This window comes from Jaculus jaculus, chromosome 11, assembly GCF_020740685.1.
Source record: "Jaculus jaculus isolate mJacJac1 chromosome 11, mJacJac1.mat.Y.cur, whole genome shotgun sequence".
Classification (NCBI taxonomy): Eukaryota; Metazoa; Chordata; class Mammalia; order Rodentia; family Dipodidae; genus Jaculus; species Jaculus jaculus.
In genome coordinates, this window is record NC_059112.1 from 66,152,352 (window position 1) to 66,174,928 (window position 22,577).

Below are 22,577 nucleotides of genomic sequence, written 5' to 3' on the forward strand. Positions count from 1 at the left end.
CACACCCCACAGTCTTTATAAAGCATAATCTGAAGGGATATCATGAGCATACATGTATATATGACTTAACATATGAATGAAAAACAGGTTTCACCTAAAATGACTCTTGTGGATATTGTCAGAAGACATTTCCTTGTGTGAACCATTATGTGAGAGTCATCGGATGTAATTATCTTTTAGCCTTGTGATTCACTTCACACAACCATTGTTTGCAAAGTCCAAAACTGAGACAATAACACTGGATCATTTCTAAATTAGATCAGAAGAGGAAGCACGCATGCACAGCTCCTCTTTCTACTCTTGGGGATTGTTTCACAGGAACAGCTAAGAAAGGGGTGTCACCAGAACAACATGTCAGACTTCTGAGTAACAGGGGTTTTCTGAATAGGTAATGTTATACTTTCCTCTAAATTATTCCAATTTAGAGTCCCATATGTAAAGTAGTAGAAATTATCAACTTGTAGGGAGTAAAAGAAGAACAGTTCCTGGTATGGCAATCTGGTACCTCATTATATGGTGGAAAATGTCTACATTTTCAGGATTATGAATGTCACTAATGCACCTAAAACTCAGCACATGTCAGCCATTAATATTCATACTGCTGAAACAAAACAGCATACTTTAGCTGCCCATAAATTTGGCAGAAATAAAGGGAAATAAAAGGGGAAAGGAAGAGATAAAGAAAGCAAGTGCTCAGGGATGTATTGTGCACTAGAGGGACTTCATTCATTCACCCTAACATCTGCTCAGTCTGAAGTGGAACCACCTGTTACTTTATTAAATTGCAGAATTAATTTATGTGGAAATAAGGGGGGAAGAAGAGAGAAGCTTTAATGTGCACTCCCCTCTTTTAAAAAATCCTCTGCTTATTCCTTTTTTTTTTAAAGAAAACAACAACAAAACCCTTTCATGAGCAGTAATTGATGCCATGAAAACCTAGCCCCATCATATAATTAATTAAAGCAATGAAATGTTTCCCATGGCTGTTATGTAGGCACACTGCCTGTAATGTTTTTATTGGCTGTTTCTTTGGTCTTCCTTGAAGAAAAGACCACTGGTTCCTCTCTTACTTATTCCATGCCAGCAGCAACAACAAAACAAGCAAGAAAATTACATGAGGGCTTTAACAACACCAAGGGAGATCATACCTTCTAAACACAGACTATCCACATTTGGGAGAGATACATTAATGCCTCCTGAGCAGAGCAGATGAGAGTAATATACTTATAGCTAAGGATCAGAAGAAACCTAGCCCAAGTAAAGCAGGGGTCTCCATTAACCTCTCTGCCTCCTCTAATGAAAGACATACTGCTTTGCTTCCTCCAATATTCTCAAATCTCAGGGTCTCAAATTAAAGTGGTGGATATTATATCTACAGTTGATTTCCTCCTATGTTTGCCAAGAATGTCAGATGGTCATCATGAGCATAAATAGAAAAAGAGATTAGAATAGTTATACAAACTTTCATATGAATGTGAATATTTTCCCCTATCTCTCACATGTTACAATACCATCTTTTGTAACCTGTAGACAGTTATCAAAATCAATTCAAATTATATGGGGTCCTGTATCTGGGGTCCATGGCTTGGTCCAAAAAAATTATCTCAAATGGTGAGATAAGGGAAAAGAGAGAATTTTAGTGGGTTTTATTTTAGTGTTTATTCAAACAACTAATGTCCTTGTCTGAAGATTTTTCTTCTGTCAGGTAACTTACATGTCATGAGAATGTTTTAAGCAGAGATTCTTATATGGTTAAGTCTTATAAAATTCCTTGGATAAAAAGAACAAAAGATTATTTCAAGTTACATGCTTTTTGCCTCTTGAAAAAGTTGTCTTAAAAATGGAGACTAACTTTCCATAAAGCTTTTATAAAATGCAATGGGGAGACCAGTGTTCCCTAGAGACTTATCCAATTACACAGACAGTGTGGTCTTACCTTAAAAGAGAAGAGCATTCAAAATTGTGTTTTTCTGATCATGTCAGAGAGTGTTAAAGGGAGAAATCTAAGAAATTCAATTATCTCCCCAGGTGTCACTCAGAGTTGGGACTAATATAATTGGCTATAAATAATACGAGCACATCTCAGATACAGCCTCTGTGGGTTTTATTATGAAATAGCCTTGCCACAGAGTTTCTAATAACTGGGCTTGCCGAGTAGGTTAGTTAGGTTTGCAACTGCTATCCATGAGCTTTCCTTATTTTCATGGTTTTCTTTACATCTTTTAATTATGTCCTGACCATAACATTTTAAGCATACATTGCCTTTTCAGCATATGCCAACATGACTTTTTAAAGTGATCATTTAAAACCCAAAGCAAAGCTTGAGGACCAACTAAGTACATTATAGCATAACTTTTCTCTTTTTCATGCTCCTGAAATTTTAAGGAATTCTACAGCATTGGAGGATACAAATTTGGGTGGTTAATGTAATAGACTTCCAACTCCCAAAGGCGCATGCTCATGGCCCACACTGAGTTAGTGATGTGGGGATTTCCCTTGACCACACTGCAGTAAAGACTTCCTAGCTGTGAATTGTGGCAAACTGGGACTTCGCATTTTATTGATTGTGCATAGTAGTCAATCAACAAAATTTGTTGATTTTATCCCAATTAGAGCTTTTGAAACTGAAACATGTTGATAGAATGTTTGAATAGTGCCACGAAGGATGAGTTTTGTAACCATGCCCACATGGGTGGGTAAGCCCAGATGTATTTTGAAGTCATCCAGTTTTCTGAAGGGTTTCTCAAATGTTTTGAGTTTAACCAAACCCTGAACACATTGTGCCAAGTACTTTCTTCCTTTAAGTTTCAAACCCATGTGAATTTTAAGGGAAATTAAATCCACATGTTTCTGATTCATTTTTACTTAAATCATTAAAATGCTGTTTTGGATGAGCCATTTGACTTCCAAGAAACTTTTCTTCACAAACTCCTTTACGCCTTTTTGGTGTGGGGTCAAACACTGGAACTCATACTTTGAAAATAATAAATTAATTGTGACATCAAACAGCATAGATTCAAACCCTAGAAATCTAACAATACTTCAATACCTGACAGATTGACTTTCTTAATTTTCCATGAGGAAATGCTAACATTTTTCTTTATTTTGACAGCCTAAGCTAAGCAAGATATATCACCCAAAAGCACTGTCATGCATAGAATTCAGATCTGGATTTTGCAAAAGGGCTATTATCAGTTAATAGCTCCATTCAAAGATGGACAAGTATATCCAAGAAAAACTTAAAATATGTAAGAAATTTTTCCTGCTTTATCCAAACTTAGTTATCTAAGCAACATGTCTTATAAATGTCATTTAAGATCAGATGGGAAGTTGCTCAGGACCTTCCAACAGTCATCATGGCATGGGTCCCATCTGCATCCTGGCCTCTCATTCCATATTGAGGCCACTTTCTATAGTTGTTTCACCTTAAATAGTAACCTCAAGCTTCACATCTTACTCATCTTGTCTTCTAGAAAGAATGAAAGAAAAACTGTAAGAAATGGGGAGGGAAGGAAGAAAGGGAGGGAGAGAAGAAGGGAAGGAAGAAAGAAAAGAAAGAATGAAAAAGATAGAGAAGAAATAAGTTAAAAAGGAAGAGTGATTTGGTATTGTTGCTTCTAGCTGTCTTCTTCCTGCTAAAACTCACTCACCATTTTCTTCTTACCACCACTGTCCCTTTAACCTCTTGCTGATAATGTTCAAATCCACACTTTGGAGCTGGATGTGAATAGTTAGGGGACAATCCCACAGGGATATCTTGCTACAACTTCAGACTCAATAAGGCAAAACTTTACACAAAACTCACACTCTGCCGATGACTTCCTCATGACTATAACTGCTGCTGGGCTTGAAATCATCATGTCAGATATCCAATTAATAGACATTTCAAGGCACCCTGGTTTGTCCTTTGCCTTCTCTTAATCTTCCATACTCACCACTCAGTCTTTCACCACCTCGTAATTGTGCTTACTAAATGATCCATTTGTCTTCAGTTTCATTCTGATTCCAAGCCAGATTTGGTCAATAAATTGATTCTTCTACATTGTCCTAGTGCTGATTTAACTCACCTACTTGTGACCTTTACTGGTTTCTCCCTGCTAAAAGAAGAATGTCTAAACTCCTTCACTTTGTACACATAGCACAAACATTGTAGAATTTGGTGTTAGCCTAGAAGTGTTGTGAATTTTATCTTACATTTCCAGTAACATCCAGTACTCACCCATCCTTGCCCTCAAAGATTAAGCTTTTGGTATCAAACTTTCTTTCTTCACTTATTCCTCATTGCCCTGTTTTCTCTAGTATAATAATTTACCTCACCATATTCTCTATTTAATCTGTTATCTTCTTCACATGATTATGATGTGTATCTGCAACTACACTTTAAATTTCCTAAATTCAGGAACCACATATTTCTCTTGTGTTTCAGGAACCGCTTGATTGATTGGCTGGACTACTGATCACAAAAACATAAGCAGGCTGGAGAAATAGCCTAAAATTAACATGCTTACCTGAGAAGCCCAAGGACCTAGCCCAAGTACTCTTGTAAGCCAGGTTCACTAGGTGGTGCATGCATCTGGAATTCATTTGCAGTGGCTAGAGGTTCTGAAATGCTCATTCTCTCTCTCTCTCTCTCTCTCTCTCTCTTGCTTTCTCTATCATGAAGAAATAAATAAAAATAATATTTAAAAAGACACGCATCACCTTTAAAGTGAAGCTATTACTATTTATTTTCAAGTCTTTTAAATGTGACAAAACATCTTACAGGGAGTTCTCTGTGCTGTCATTGTGTTGGCTGGTGCAGTGGTCTGAAGTGAGTAGGCCAGACCCATTTCTTGTCCCCTGCCATAGCCTGGGCCTGAGTTCCTTGCACAGTCAGTGTGTGGGCAGCTCAGCAGTATGGAGTAAGTAGGCCACACCTATTTCTTCCCCCTCCACCACCCTGGTCTGAGTTCCCTGTGCAGTCAGTGTGTAGGCAGGTCTGTGGTCTGGAGTGAGGAGGGACCATTTCTGATCCCCTCCCACAGCCTGGGTGGGTCTGAGTTCCTTGCACTTCAGTGTGTGGGAGGCCACAGCCCTCTGGAGTAAGTAGACCAGACCCCTGAATCCGGACTCCTCCCACCTACCCAGTCTAGGGTTCCTGCACTGCTCTATGTCCTGGAGGGCTCATCACAAAGTAGGCCAGATCCCTGCTCCCTTACTCCTCCTAGAACCCTGTTCCTGGTAGGTCACATTATGCCTTGCTCAGGGAGGCCTGGCCCCTGTGTGAGCTATGGAATCAGGACTTTTGCTCTGCTATCTTGACTGAACATTAAGTATCAACATCCCTGTTCACCTGAGGCAGAAGGTGAACAGGCCAAAGGACACAAACTTGTTTCCTCCTCAATAAAATAAAGAGGCTTTCTAAAATGGGTAGACAACAATGCAAAAAAGCCAAAGTCAGTGAAAGTCAGAAAACTGAGAGATCTATACCAAGGATACCTAGTCCTGCTATGAAATCCTCCAATGAAATCATAGAAATATCAAAATAAAAACTCTTTCCCAAAATGAAATTGCAACAACCAATGTGGCCCTGATTTTAAAAAGTTGCTGAACTTGAAGCACACTATCAAAGAACCAATAATCGTATCAATGACATTGAATAGAATCATCTAGAGCATATAGATTTTGACAGTAGGCTTAATTTGATGGAGGAAAATGTTAGAACCCAACAAAGAGATATGAATAAATTGAAGGTAAGTCAAGAAATGGAAAATCTCAACAACTGGTTGATTAAGCTTAATAAAGACTTGATCAAATGCAAGAATGAACTACAAGAAGCATCAAGAAAATCAGAATTTGAATTGAAATCATACTGCAAAAAAGAGATGGGTACCAACCAAGATGGTGACCAACTAGCTGTGCCACAGATCCGCAGATCCCCAGGAAAGAAAGGCAAGACTGTAAGGGTTCAATGGTCTTTTAGGGAAGAGAAATCTTCAATAGATTACCAGTGGGAGGGCACAGAGGGGGGAAAACAGGGAATCCCTGATTCCTTCTCAGGCATGTAGCCCATCCCTTCCCCCAAACAGCCACGATTCCCACTCCCAACTTCAGGAAACTCCAGAACTTACTGTAGGAAAGGGGTTCCAGGCCAACATAGCTTCACTTGTCTCACTGTGTAGTGGCGATCGCCCTGCTACCCCTGCCCATGAGTGATCCTGACCAGGCTATGCCTGCTGGCCCATTGGAGCTCAGGCTCCTTTGATCAATTTGCCCACCAAACAGGGCATCATGCTCTGATCTCCAAGCCAATCTACCCCTGCCTGTGGAACCTTAGCCTGCTCCACCCACTCACTCACTTACTGCTCCACACATTCATGCATGAGACCAGGCCCATTGCAACTGCCACGCAAGCTCAGACTGTCACTTGTGCCAGCATAGGTGCCATCCCCTCCCTTTCTGCCATGCCACCATCTGCCATTGTCCTGTTGCAGGGGAGCACAGACTGCTTCCTGGTCCCAGTGTGCCCCTGCAAGTGTTTGGGCTGCTTCAGTTCATGGTGCCTCAGTATCCCTCCTAGCATGAGTGCAGGCAGCTTTGGTGCATTACCATGTGAGAGCTCAGGGAACTTTGGTGCTTGGCAGATTTGGCAAGTGAGAGCCAAAGCCCAGGCACTTGGCAATTGCCTCAGGCTACTTCACATTCACATTGTGCTTGAGCCCAGGCTGATCCACCCACATACAAGCCCATACACTGTGATGGGCAGGTCAGAGCATAAAAGAAATAACATGAAAAATCAAATGGAAGAAAATCCACTTAGATCACCCAATCCTACAATGAACATCTCTAATCAAAACATAGAACACTCATTAGGTTCAGAACTCCAAAATGAAGCTATGAGCAATGCAACCCTGACTAAGATACTGGTAGAACTTGCAGGAAAGCAACGAAGGACCAATAATCATGTGGATGCTGCCATTACATGACTAGACCTAATACATAAGAAAATGGAAGGAGTTCAAAGACAGTTAAGAGATATGAAGGAAAGTGAAGAAAAGGGGGACCTCAAAAATCAGCTGGCACTGCTAAATGAAGACATAAAGAAATGCAAGGATGAATTCCAAGAATCATCAAGAAAATCAGAAAATGATGTGAAAGGGGGCATGACAGAGGGATGGAAATTATACATAGAAAAGTAAGAGAAAATGCAAACCTAATTGAACAAGTCCAAAACTCTCTAGAAGCTCTCAAGAATAGAGTCAGCCATGTAAAGGAAAGAAACTCTGATCTGGAAGACAAGATGGAAGAAACAGGTCAAGAGTTCAAAACTTTCAGTAAGATCAAAAGTTTCTGTGAACAGAACATGAAGGAATTGTGTTATACACTTAAAAGTCCTAATATCAGGATAATTGGAATACCAGAAGGAGAAGAACTTCAGATCAAAGGAATGGAGAACTTACTTGACAAAATAATTGAAGAAAACTACCCCAGTCTCTTAAAAGAAAGGCTGATCAAAATATAAGAAGCCAACAACTCCAAACAAACTGGACCAAAGGAGAAACTCTCCAAGACATATCATCATTAAGACTCTAAATATTGACACCAAAGAGAAAATCCTAAAAGCAGCTAGGGAAAAACAGCACACCAAATTTAAAGGTAACACCATCAGAATTACTCCAGACTTCCCAATGGAAACCCTGAAAGCTAGAAGGGCCTGGACTGAAACACCACAAAGTCTAAGAACCTATGGCTTCCAATCCAAAGTACTCTATCCAGCAAAAGTATCCCTCATAATAGATGATGAAAGAAAAACTTTCCATGAAAAAACTCAGCTTTACAAGTATATGAACACAAAACCAAACCTACAGAGAGTATTTCAGAAAATTCTCCACAGAGAAGAAACAAATAATCAAACTCAAATGCCTACAAGAACCAGATCACAAAAACCAAACTCAGAGTAGACACAAAAACTTCAAAGTCCATAAAAACACCAAACCACATATACCAACACAACATGGCATGAATCAAATCAAATTTCACAGTCATTACCCTAAATATTAGTGGCCCTAATTCACCCATCAAGAGACACAAGCTAACAGGATGGATCAAAAAATTAGACCCTCTCAATCTGTTGTTCTTCAAGAAACCCACATCACCACTAAAGAGACACTTCCTCAGGGTGCAAGGGTGGAAAACAATATTCCAAGCAAATGGGAATAAGAAACAAACAGGTGTAGCTCTATTAATATCAGGTAAAATAGATTTCAAACAAAAAATAATAAAAAAAGACAAAGAAGGCCACTTCCTAATTATCAAGGGAACCATCCCTCAAAAGGATATTGCAATCATAAATCTGTATGCACCAAACACAGGGCCACAGCAATACATAAACCAAACCCACTTGGCAATAAAGCATAAATAAGCACCAACACCATCATAGTTGGGGACTTCAATACACCATTATCAGGAATAGACAGATCATCCAAACAGAAACTCAACAGGGAAGTAAGTGAGCTCAATAAAACCATAGATCACTTAGGCCTAACGGACATCTATAGAACTTTCCATCCCAAATCCACAGACTACACATTCTTCTCTGCAGCCCATGGAGCATTCTCTAAAATAGACCATGTACTGGGTCTCAAACCCTGACTTCACATATTTAGGAAGACTGACATAATTCCCTGCATGATATCAGATCACAATGCTTTATTGCTAGAAATTAACAACAAAAGATCCACCAAGAATCCCATTGGCCCCGGGAAACTGACCAGCACACTTTTAAACAATAAATGGATAGTGGATGAGATAAAAAATGAAAATTTAAAAATATAGAATTGAATGACAATGAGAACACATCATACCAAACTTATGGGACACAATGAAGGCAGTCCTCAGGGGAAAATTCATAGCACTCAATGCCTTCATAAAAAAGACAGAGAGATCCCAAATCAATAACCTAACCATCCACCTAAAGGCAACAGACAGCAAGAAAAATCCAACCAAAGAGCTCCAGAGGGAAAGAAATAATTAAAATCAGAGCAGAAATTAATGAATTGGAAACTAAGAAAACAGTTAAGAAAATTGACAAAACAAAGAACTAGTTCTTTGAAAAAATAAACAAGATTGACAAAACCCTGGCCAATTTGATCAAGCAAGAAAAATAGATGCTTCAAATTAACAAAATTCAAAATGAAAAAGGAGAGATCACAACAGATATACATGAAATTGGGAGAATCATCAGGACTTATTTCAAAACCCTCTACTCCACAAAACTGGATAATGTGGAGGAGATGGATAAATTCCTGGACACATAGCATCTATCAAAACTAAACCAGAGAAGACTAATCACCTCAATGAACCCATCACACTCATGGAGATTGAAAAAGTAATAAAAAAAAAAAAATCCCAAAAAGAAGAGTCGAGGACCAGAGGGCTTCTCAGCTGAATTTTATCAAACCTTCATGGAAGAACTCAAACAAATCTTTCTCAAACTGTGCCACACAATTGGAGAACAGGGAATGCTACCCGACTCCTTTTATGAAGCTAGTATCACCCTAATTCCAAAACCAGGCAGAGATGCCACAAGAAAACTAGCGGCCTATTTCTCTGATGCAAAGATCCTGAACAAAACCCTCGCAAACTGAATCCAAAAGCATTATCCACCTTGACCAAGTGGGATTCATCCCAGGAACACATATGGAAATCTGTCAATGTAATACATCATATAAAGAAGGTTAAACACAAATCCACATGATCATTTTGATATATGCAGAAAAGGCCTTTGACAAGATACAACATCACTACATGATCAAAACATTGGAGTGAATCGGCATGGATGGTTCATTTCTTAACATAATAAAGGCACTTTACAAAGCTCCTAAGGCCCAACTAATACTTAATGGAGAGACACTGGAGAAATTCCCATTAAGATCAGGAACAAGACAGGGCTGTCCACTCTCTCACACCTCTGCTTTTCAATATAGTACTGGAAGTCCTAGCTCAAGCAATAAGACAGGAGAAGGAAATAAAAGGGATACAACATGGAAAGGAAGAAGTTAAGTTAGCTCTATTCACTGATGACATGATTGTATATGTAAGTGACCCGAGAGACTCCATCCCAAAACTCCTGAAGGTGATTAACACCTACAGCAAAGTAGCAGGATACAAAATCAATTCACAAAAATCAGTAGCCTTTCTATATGCAAATGACAAAGATACAGAGAAAGAAATAAGGGACATGGTCCCATTTACAACAGCAACAAAATAAAATAAAATACTTTGAAATAACATTAACCAGGGAAGTGAAAGATTTATACAATGAAAACATAAAAACACTCAAAAAAGAAACTGAGGACTTGAGAAAATGGACAGACCTCCCATGTTCTTGGATAGGCAGAATTAACATTGTGAAGATGACAATCCTACCAAAGGCAATATATAAATTTAATGCAATTCCAATTAAAATCCCTACAGTGTTCTTCACAGAGATAGAAAAAATGATCTCAGATTTTATATGGAAAAGCAGAAGGCCATGCATATCCAAACATATCCTCAGCAAAAGAAATACCTCTGGTGGCATCACCATACCTGATCTAAAGCTATATTACAAAGCCATAGTAATAAAAACAGCATGGTACTGGCATAAAAACAGGAGTATAGACCAATGGAATAGACTTGAGGACTCAGACTTTGGGTCACGCAACTATAGCTATTTGATATTTGGCGAAGGCCCTAACAATATAGGCTGGAAAAAGACAACATCTTCAACAAATGGTGCTGGACAAACTGGATAACCATATGCACACATTTCACCATGCACTACACTCAAGTCCAAATATATCAAAGACCTCAATATAAGAGCAGAAACTTGACTGCTACTGGAAGAAAATTTAGGAAGTACTTTCCATGATATAGGAATGGAAAAAGACTTCCTGAACAAAACCCCAGTAGCTCACAATCTTAAACAGTCACTCAACCAATGTAATCACATGAAGCTGAAGAGTTCCTTTATAGACAAGCATGCAATAAGTAAAGCCAATAGGTTAACTACAGAATGGGAGAAAACATTTGCTGGATATCCAATGGACAGAGACCTAATCTCTAGAATCTACAAAGAACTCAAAAATCTAAACAATAAAAAGTCAAACAACCCACTCACAAAATGGGGCAAAGAGCTGAACAGGCAGTTCACAGAGAAAGAAATACAAATGGCAAACACACACTTAAGAAAATGTTCATAATCCCTAATCATAAGAGAAATGCAAATTAAAACAACCATGAGATTCCACTTTACCCCAATAAGGATAGAAAACATCAAAAACTTAAGTGAAAATAAATGCTGGCAAGGATATGGAAAACTAGGAACACTCACCCACTGTTGGTGGGAATGTAAGATGGTACAACCACTTTGGAAAGTAATATGGAGACTCCTGAAAAAGCTGACTATAGAGATACCAAGAGAAGCAGTTATTCCCTTACTGGATATCTACCCTAAAACCTTCAAACCACAGGCCAGAGAGATTTGCTCAACTATGTTTGTAAAGGCTCAATTTGTAATAGCTAAGAGCTAGAATCAACCCAGATGTCCATCACTAGAAGAATGGATAACTAAGATGTGGTATATCTACACAATAGAATTCTATACAGCAGTAAGAAAAAGTGACAAAATGAAATTTGAGGAAAAATGGTTGAACCTGGAACAGATCATTCTCAGTGAACATACCCAATCACAGAAAAAAAAATCACCACATTGTCTCATTAATCTACAGTACATAACCTGAAACTACCCAAGATGCCTTACATACTGAGCAAGAATTTTATGGATTAAACAATTGACTGGTAGGGGAGGGAAAAGGAAGGGGTAGGAAACACAAATCTAGACCCAAATGGCAATGGTAGCATAAAATTCTACATCCTAAAAGGCAGACCAAATTGCTGAACCGTCACCAGGCCCTTTGAGGGAAGACCTGAGAGCCACAAGACACTAGAGAGAGTATGATGAAGACGGACCTCAATCTTCTATAGCTTCTCTCTCTCCCTCTCTCCATCTCTCCCTCTCTCCCTCTCTCTCTCTCTCTCTCTCTCTCTCTCTCTCTCTCTCTTTCTATCTCTCACTCACTCTTCTCTCCAACTCTTATATATTAGTTGTCTTTTTCTTCCTTCTCTTAGTGGGCACTGACCTGTAACTCCCAATACCAGCATGTGGCTATCATCCACAATGAGCTTTTGATCAGAGAGACCTTCAAGGTTTCCTAAACGAAAGACAGATTTCTGTCAGAGTACTTGATAAGAACCAAAGGTTAGTGGTAAGTCGCTACTGCTGAAAACACCTTATGTGGTTGACATGTAAAATTTAATGGCATGGCTGGGAGCTGAAAGAGAGTCAGTCCCCAGACAGTCAGTGTGTCTAGTGCCAGAAGGTGCTACATGGACGACTGGGGGAAAATGACCAATATCTATCCAAGCAACTCATGCTCTAACCTACTTAGCAACAAATAACCTGTCATGATGCCCACACAAGTGAGTAGTGGCACACACCCATGGTGGGAAAGCAACTGCTCTCGATTCAGCTAACTGATTCCCTCAGTGGTAAGGGACCCATAGCCGGAGCTGGGAAACAAGTTAGAACCATATCCAAACATAAACAAACTCTCCATTATCAAGCTACTATCAATTGTTATCTCATTTGTCTGGTGCTAACTTACTCTCTGTTGGAGAATCTGCTTCTCTTTTTCAGATAGACGTAGATCCTAAGGAGAGAGCCACCCCATCATACCTCAAAAGGTCCCTAGCTAAAACGTAGGAAAACAGGCAAAACTAGCAAGGGTGCTGTGTTCTTAGTGAACTGGGTACCAGCACAAGGGTGAAGGAGATCAACACACAGAAAAATCAACTCCTACCAAATCAGAGACTCAACACCTCATCACTGAAGCACACCAAAAATGAACCCAATATGGCTCAGGGAAATTTTGTGGAAGAGGGGGTGGAAAGAATGTCAGAGCCGGGCTGGAGAGATGGCGTAGCGGTTAAGCGCTTGCCTGTGAAGCCTAAGGGCCCCAGTTCGAGGCTCGGTTCCCCAGGTCCCACGTTAGCCAAATGCACAAGGGGGCGCACGCGTCTGGAGTTCGTTTGCAGAGGCTGGAAGCCCTGGCGCGCCCATTCTCTCTCTCTCCCTCTATCTGTCTTTCTCTCTGTGTCTGTCGCTCTCAAATAAATAAATTTAAAAAAAAAAAAAAGAATGTCAGAGCCACATGTTGGGTCATGATATGCAGAGACATTTATTGTACCCATAACTGTGGGCTAACTCGACAATGCACGACCCATATACCTCAACAAGGATGGGCCAATGAAGAAGAGGTAGATCACAGATGAGCCTACTAATGGTACCAAACTGTATTTGCTGAATACAAAACTAATTAATTTTAAAAAATTATGGGCTGGAGAGATGGCTTAGCAGTTAAGCGCTTGCCTGTGAAGCCTACGGACCCCGGTTCAAGGCTCGGTTCCCCAGGTCTCACGTAAGCCAGATGCACAAGGGGGCACATGCGTCTGGAGTTCGTTTGCAGAGGCTGGAAGCCCTGGCGTGCCCATTCTCTCTCTCTCCCTCTATCTGTCTTAATCTCTGTGTCTGTCGCTCTCAAATAAATAAATAAATAAATAATTTTTAAAAAAATTATAAAAGAAGTCTGGAGTAATTCTGATGGGGTTACCATCATGGATGAGCCTAGTAAGGGTACCAAACTGACTTTATTCGCTGAGTACAAAACTAATTAATGAAAAAAAAATTTTTTTAAGAGATGGTTATTATACAAAACAACACAACAGAAAACAAAACTCAAATAGAATTTATGAAAACCTCACTAGAGCCACTCATGACAAAGTTATTTATGTGGAAGACAGAATCTCTGACCAGGAAGACAGGACAGAAGAAATTGATTGGGAAGCCAAAGACATTGCTATGTTCAAAAAATCAAGTGAACAGAATACAAGGGAACTGTGGGACTCTCTAAAACAACTGGGTATACCAGAAGAAGAGGAAATCCATATCTGAGGCATAGAAAATATACATAACAAAATTATTGAAGAACATTTTCCAAATCTTGCAAAAGAGAGACCCATCCACATACAAGAAGCCCACAGAACACCAAACAGGCAAGACCAAAGAAGAAAGTCTCCAAGACACATCACAGTTAAAACTCTCAAAAAGAAAAAGGGAGCATGTTAAAATCAGTAGGAGAGAAACAATTTACAACATACAAAGGCAATCCCATCAGAATAGATCAGATTTCTCAATGGAAACCCTGAAAGCCAGAAGGGCCTGGAATATTACACTTCAAAGGCTAAAAAATCTATTGCTTCCATCCCAAGCTACACTACCCAGCAAAAGTATCCCTCATAATAGATGCTGAAAGAAAAACTTTCAATGAAAACAGTCAACTCTATAATCATATGAACACAAAGCCAAACCTACAGAGAGTACTTGAAGGAATACTCTACCTGGACCAGTCAAAAAACTAATCTCAACAGCCAACAAGAAAATCACAATAATCATCAGGTTTAAATTAGTACAAAACAAAAGATAGCACCAAACCCTATATAACACATCATGTTTGCAGAGATTAATTCAAACCTCACAGTAATAACCTTAAATGTTAATGGACTTAACTCACCCATCAGAAGACACAGATTATCAGGGTAGACCAAAAAATGGACCCTTCTATCTGCTGTCTTCAAGAAACCCACCACACCACTAAATATAGACACCTCCTCAGGATGAAAGGAAAATGATATTCCAAGAAAATGGAAATAAAATATAAGTGGGTATTACTATACTAATATCTGATAAAACAGACTTCAAACCAAAAGTAATCAAAAAGGACAAAGAAGGCCACTTCTTACTCATCAAGGGAATGATCCAACATGAGCACATCACAATCATAAATCTATATGTGCCAAACATAGGTGCACCACAGTTTATAAAACAAAATATACTTGAAAATTAAATAGAAATAAACACCAACAACCTCATAGTTGGAGACTTTAATACTCCACTATCATCAACAGATAGATCATCCAAGCAGAAAACCAACAGGGAAATAATAGATCTCAATAACATCATATATCAAATAGACCTAACAAATATCTACAAAACTTTCCACCCCAACTCCATGAAATACACATTCTTCTCAGCAGCCCAGGAACCTTCTCCAAAACTGATCATATATTAGTTTGTAAAGCATGTCTCTATACAGTCAGTAAAATTGACATAACTTCCTGAATCATGTCAGATCACAAGGCTTAAAAACTAGAAATTTACAACACATTAAGAACTCCACCAGCTTCTGGAGACTAAATGACACATTTTTAAACAGTGAATGGGTCATGGAAGAAATACAAAAAGAAATTAAAACAAATCCTAGAATTAAAAGATAATGAAGGCACAACCTACCAAAACTTATGGGACACAAAGAAGGCAGTCCTAAGGGGAAATTCCATAGCCCTAAATGGATTCACTACAAAGAGAGATCTCAACTTAATAGCCTGACTGTCTGCCTAAAGGCACAGGAAAAATGGCAAGAATCAAACCCAAAGGGTTCCAGATGCAAAGAAATAATCAAGATTAGAGAAGAAATTAATGAATTAGCAGCTAGGAAAACACTTTAAAAAATTAATGAAAAATAGGAGCTGGTTCTTTGAAAAAAAAAATAAACAAGACTGACAAATACCTGGCCAGTCTGATCAAGTAATAACAGAGAAGTCTCAAATTAACAAGATCAGAAATGAATAAGGATAGATCACAACAGACATCAATGAAATTGGAGGAATCATCAGGGCATACTACCAAAACATCTACTCCACAAAGGTAAACAATCTGGAAGAAATAGATGAATTCCTAGACACATACCACCTACCCAAACTAAACTGAGAGCAGGTTAATCTCTTTAAAAAAGCTATCACATTCACGGAGATTAAAAAGCTAATTAAAAACCTCCCCAAACATAAAAGTCCAGGTCCGGAAAGCTTCTCAGCTGAATTCTATTAAACCTTCATAGAAGAAGTGAAACCAATTTTTCTCAAACTATTCTATATAATTGGAGGCCATGGAATCCTTAACAACTCCTTTTATGAAGCTAGCATCACACTAATACCAAAACCAGACAGAGATGCAATAAGGAAAGAAAATTCTAGGCCTATATCCCAAATGAACTTAGATACAAAGATCTTGAACAAAATTCTTACAAAATGTATTCAACATGTCAAAAGCACTATCCACCTTGATCAAGTAGGCTTCATCCCAGGGATACAGTCAGGGTTTAACATACAGAAACCAGTCATTGTAATACACCACATGAATAAACTGAACCTTAAGAACCACAGGACAATCTCAATTAATGCAGAGAAGGCCTTTGACAAAATACAACACCACTTCATGATCAAACACTGGAAATAATAGGCATGGAGGTTTTATATCTCAACACAATAAAGGCTATATGTAAAGCTCTTAGAGCCCAAATAATTCTTTTTTAAATTTTTTAAATTTTTATTAACATTTTCCATGATAATAAAAAATATCCCATGGTAATTCACTCCTTCCCCCCCCCCACCGACACTTTCCCCTTTGAAATTCCATTCTCCATCATATTACCTCCCCATCACAATCATTGTACTTATATATATACAATATGAGCCTATTAACTACCCTCCTCCCTTCCTTTCTCTTCCTTTTATGTCTCCTTTTTAACTTACTGGCCTCTGCAACGAAGTATTTTCCTTCTCATGCAGAAGCCAAATCATGTGTAGCTAGGATCCACATATGAGAGAGAACATGTGGCACTTGGCTTTCTGGGCATGGGTTACCTCACTTACTATAATCCTTTCCAGGTCAATCCATTTTTCTGCAAATTTCATAACTTCATTTTTCCTTACCACTGAGTAGAACTCCATTGTATAAAAGTGCCACATCTTCATTATCCACTCATCAGTTGAGGGGCATCTAGGCTGGTTCCATTTCCCAGCTATTATGAATTGAGCTTCAGTAAACATAGTTGACCACGTACTTCTAAGGAAATGATATGAGTCCTTAGGATATATGCCCAGGAGTGCTATAGCTGGGTCATATGGTAGATCAATGTTTAGCTGTTTTAGAAACCTCCATAATGATTTCCACAATGGCTGGACCAGATTGCATTCCCACCAACAGTGTAGAAGGGTTCCTCTTTTTCCACATCCCTGCCAACATTTATGATCATTTGTTTCATGATGGTGGCCAATCTGACAGGAGTGAGATGGAATCTCAATGTAGTTTTAATCTGCATTTCCCTGATGACTAGTGACGTAGAACATCTTTTTAGATGCTTATATGCCATTCGTATTTTCTTCCTTTGAGAATGCTCTATTTAGTTCCATAACCCATTTTTTGATTGGCTTGTTTGATTACTTATTATTTAACTTTTTGAGTTCCTTATATATCCTAGATAGTAATCCTTTATCAGAATACAGCTGGCAAAGATTTTTTCCCATTCTGTAGGTTGCCTCTTTGCTTTCTTCACAGTGTCCTTTGCAGAGCAAAATCTTTGTAATTTCATGAGGTCCCAGTGATTAATCTGTGGTTTTATTGCCTGAACAATTGGGGTTGTATTCAGAAAGTCTTTGCCAAGACCAATATGTTGAAGGGTTTCCACTACTTTTTCCTCTAGCAGTTTCAGAGTTTCAGGTCTGATGTTAAGGTCTTTAATCCCCTTGGACTTAATTCTTGTGCATGATCAGAGAGAAGAATCTATTTTCATCCTTCTGCAGTTATTTTTCCAGTTTTCCCAACACCACTTGCTGAAGAGGCTGTCTTGTTACCAATGAGTATTTTGGGCATTTTTATCGAATATCAGGTGGCTATAGCTACTTGCTTACATCTGGGTCCTCTATTCTGTTCCACTGATCTACATGTCTGTTTTTGTGCCAGTACCAGGCTATTTTTGTTATGATGGCTCTGTAGTATAGGTTAAAATCAGTTATGGTGATACCACCAACCTTATTATTTTTGCTAAGTATTATTTTAGATATTAAGGTTTTTTGTGATTCCAAATGAATTTTTGGATTGTTTTCTCTATTTCCATGAAGAATGCCTTTGGAATTTTGATAGGGATTCCATTAAATGTGCAGATTGCTTTAGGTAAGATTGCCATTTTCACAATATTGATTCTTCCAATCCAGGAAGAAGGGATGTTTCTCCACGTTCTAGTGTCTTCTGCAATTTCTTGCATGAGTGTTTTAAAGTTCTCATTGTAGACATTCTTTACTTCATTCCTTAGGTTTATTGAAGGTACTTTGTTTATTTTTTTTTTTGATGCAATTGTGACTGGGAGTGATTCTCTGATTTCATGCTCTGTGTGTTTGCTGTTAGCATATATGAAGGCTACTGATTTCTGTGTATTTATTTTGTATACTGCTACATGGCTATAGGTTTTGATCAGCGCTAACAGTTTGCTAGTATAGTTTTTAGGGTCCTTTATGTATAGAATCATGTCATCTGCAAATAATGATAACTTGATGTCTTCCTTTCCAATTTGTATCCCTTTTCTGTGTGTCTCTTGCCTTATCGCTATAGCTAAGACTTCCAAAACTATATTAAATAAAAGTGGGGACAGTGGACACCCTTGTCTTGTTCCTGATTTTAGTGGAAAAGTTTCCAGTTTTTCCCCTTTTAGTAATATGTTGGCTGTAGGCTTGTCATAAATAGCTTTTATTATATTGAGATATGTTCCTTCTATTCCCAGTCTCTGTAGGACTATTATCATGAAGGCATGTTGGATTTTGTCAAATGCTTTCTCTGTGTCCAATGAGATGATCATGTGATTTTTGTCCTTCAACCCATTTATATAATGTATTATATTTATTGATTTACATGTATTGAACCATCCCTGCACCTCTGGGATAAAGCCTACTTGGTCAGGGTGAATGATCATTTTGATATACTCTTGTATTCTGTTTGCCTATATTTTGTTGAGAATTTTTGCATCTATGTTCATGAGGGAGATTGGCCTGTAATTTTCTCTTTTTGTTCTATCTTTACCTTGTTTTGGTATCAGTGTGATGCTGGCTTCATAGAGGGAGTTTGGTAGAATTCCTTCTTTTTCTATTTCCTCAAAAAGCTTGTGAAGCAATGGTGTTAGCTCTTCCTTAAAGGTCTGGGAAAATTCAACAGTGAATCCATCTGGGCCTGGGCTTTTTTTCGTTGGGAAATTATTGATAAATGTTCGGATCTCCATATTTGTTATACATCTATTTAAGTGATTAATCTCATTTTGATTTAATTTAGGTAGGTCATATAAATCAAGGAAATCATCCATTTTTTTCCGATTTTCATACATTGTGGAGTATATACTTTTATGGTATGTCACTATGTTTTTTTGAATTTCTCTGGAATCTGTTGTGATGTTACCTTTTTCATCTCTGATTTTATTAATTTGTGTCTCTTCTCTCTTTCTTTGGTCAGATTTGCTAAGGGTTTATCAATCTTGTTTATCCTTTCAAAGAACCAACTCTTTGTTCATTAATTCTTTGGATTGTTTTTTTTTTTTTTTTTTTTTTGTTTTTGTTTCTACTTCATTAATTTCTGCCCTAATCTTTATTATTTCTTCCACCTACTGGTTTTTGGTTTGCCTTGTTCTTCTTTTTCCAAGGCTTTACAGTGAAGCATTAGGTCTTTTATCGTGACCTTTCTAATTTCTTAGTATAGGCACTTAAGGCTATAAATTTACCTCTTAGAACTGCCTTCATTGTGTCCCCGAGATTTTGGTCTGCTGTGTTCTCATTATTGTTTGACTCTATAAATTTTTTGATTTCCTTCTCTATTTCATCATTGGCACTTTCATCATTTAGTAGTGTATTGTTTAGTTTCTATGATTTTGTGTATGCTCTACAGCCTTTCTTGCTACTTATTTGTAGTTTAATTCCATTGTGGTCAGATAGAATGCAAGGAATTATTTTAATTTTCCTGAATTTTCTAAGATTTGCTTTGTGTCCTAATATATGGTCTATTTTAGAGAATGTTCCATATTCTGCTGAAAAGACTGTATGTTCTGCAGCCTTTGGATTAAATGTCCTGTAGATATCTGTTAGGTCCATTCCTTCTATGACCACATTTGGTCCAGATGCCTCTCTGTTTACTTTTTCCTGGGATGACATGTTAATTGATGAGAGTGGGGTGTTATAGTCACCCACCACCACTGTGTTTGGTGTTATCTGTAACCTTAGTTCTAATAGGGTTTGCTTGATGAATTTGGGATCCCCCATGTTAGGTTCATATATTTTTAGGATTGTAATGTCCTCCTGTTGGAGTGTGCCCTTAATCAATATAAAGTGACCTTCCTTATCTTTCTTGAGTAACATTGGACTGAATTCAGTCTGCCTTGTCAGATATTAGGATAGCAACCTCTGCTTGTTTTCTAGGCCCATTTGCTTGAAACACCTTTTTCCAACCTTTTACCATAAGATAATGTCTATCTTTTGTAGAAATGTGAGTTTCTTGGAGACAACAAATTGTAGGATCCTGCTCTTTAACCCAGTCTGCAAACCTATATCCATTCGTTGGGGCATTGAGCCCGTTGATATTAAGAGATATTATTGAAAGGTGTGCATTTATGTTTGCCATTTTTTTGTGTGTGGTTCTTGTTCTACTTGTGCTCTCTTGTGTTAACTAGTATTTGAGTATTGCTTGTCTTTTCTAGGTCCCTTATATGTGTGCTTTTCCTTTTTGCCAGCATGGAGGATTCTATCAAATATTTTCTGTAGAGCTGGTTTTGTTTTCAAATACTCCTTTAACCTGCTTTTGTCATGGAATGTCCTTATTTCTCCATCTATTTGAATGGATAGCTTTGCAGGATAAAGTAACCTTAGTTGACAGTTGTTATCTTTCAGAACTTGGAATATATCACTCCAAGCCCTTCTGACTTTTAAAATTTGTGTTGAATAATCTGTTGTAATCCTGATGGGCTTGCCTTTGTAGGTAACTTGGTTTTTCTCTCTAACTGCTTTCAATATTTTTTCCTTGGTTTGTGTCTTTGGAAGTTTGATTATAATATGGCGAGGAGAGGTTCTTTCCAGGTTTTGTCTGCCTGGGGTTCTAAAGGCTTTCTGTATCTGCATTGGCACCTCTTTCCCAATTTGGGGAAATTTTTCTTCTATGATTTTGTTGAAGACGCCTACTATGCCTTTGTTGTGGAATTCTCCTTCTACTATGCCCTGAATTCTTATACTTGATCTTTTAATAGTGTCCCAAATATCTTGAAATTCCCACTCTTACTTTTTTACAAGTTTGTCTTTTTCTTTGTTGGACTGTATTAGATCTTCCACCTGGTCTTCTAGCTTAGATATTCTGTCCTCTCCTTCATCCATTCTACTGATGAGATTTTCTACAGATTTTTTTTTATTTCATTTACTGTGTTCTTCATTGCTAGTAATTTGACTGGTTTTTCTTTATTATTTGTATTTCCTTATTTATGTCTTGTATTGCCTTCTTTATTTCATTAACTTGGTGTCCTGCGTCTTCTTTGATTCCTTTGATTTCCTCTTTGATTTCCTCTTTGATTTCTTCTTTGATTCTTTGGTTTGTTCTTTGACCTCTTTGAACATATTTACAATCATTCTTTTGAAATCTTTCTCAGGCATTTCCTCTAACTCGTTCTCACAGGAGGACATTTATGATGCATTAGTACTTTTAGGTGGATTTATATTGTTTTGTTTTTTGTGTTTGTTGTGTTATAATGTATATATTTTTGCATGTTGGATTAAGTTTATGCTTGGATTTTCTATCTAGCTGGGAATTCTTAGCTGTATCAATTTATTTGATGTTATATATTTTCAGGGTAGAAGCTTAAGCTGTTAGGTTTGGCTCTTAAGACTCTCAGAGTATCTACAAAGGTGTTCCTAGGGGTTGAGTTTCTCTGCTATGGGAGTATTCAAGTAGGCTGAGTAAGTAAATAAAATACAGGTAGATTCTAAAAGTTTACTAAACACTGTACACATTCAATCAAAAACAGTCCCAAGTATGTATGCAAGATTAGTTATTATAATGATCAGATCCTCTATCAACAAGCAGGTTAAGATTTATGGTCTGTTGAGGGATCCAAGTTAGCTTGTGTCCAAGTGAGACCATTCCCTAGTGCAATCCCAGTTACCTTGGATGATTTTGGTCTCAGTCAAGTTGCTGCCTGGGTCATCAGGCTTCTGTTCTGATTTCTGGAGCTGGGCACTGGCTTTTCCTGCAGAACAAACCAAGCCTGGCAACTGTGGCCCTGCAGATCAGCACCCCTGCTGCTGGAACTGCTGCTGCTAAAGCTGCTGCTGCTGGGTCTGTAGCCACTGCTGCTGAAGCTGCTGCTGCTGGGTTCACTGCTGCTGCAGCATCTGCTGCTGCTGCTGTAGTTGCCACTGCTGGAGCCACTGCTGCTGTTGAAGCTGCTGCTCCTGGGTCTGCCACTGCTGCTGCTCCTGGGTCTGCTGCTGCTGGGTCTGCTACTGCTTCCATTACTGGATCTGCCTCTGCTGGGGCCACTGTTACCAGTACTGGAGCCGCTGACATTGCTGCCAGACTCTGCTCC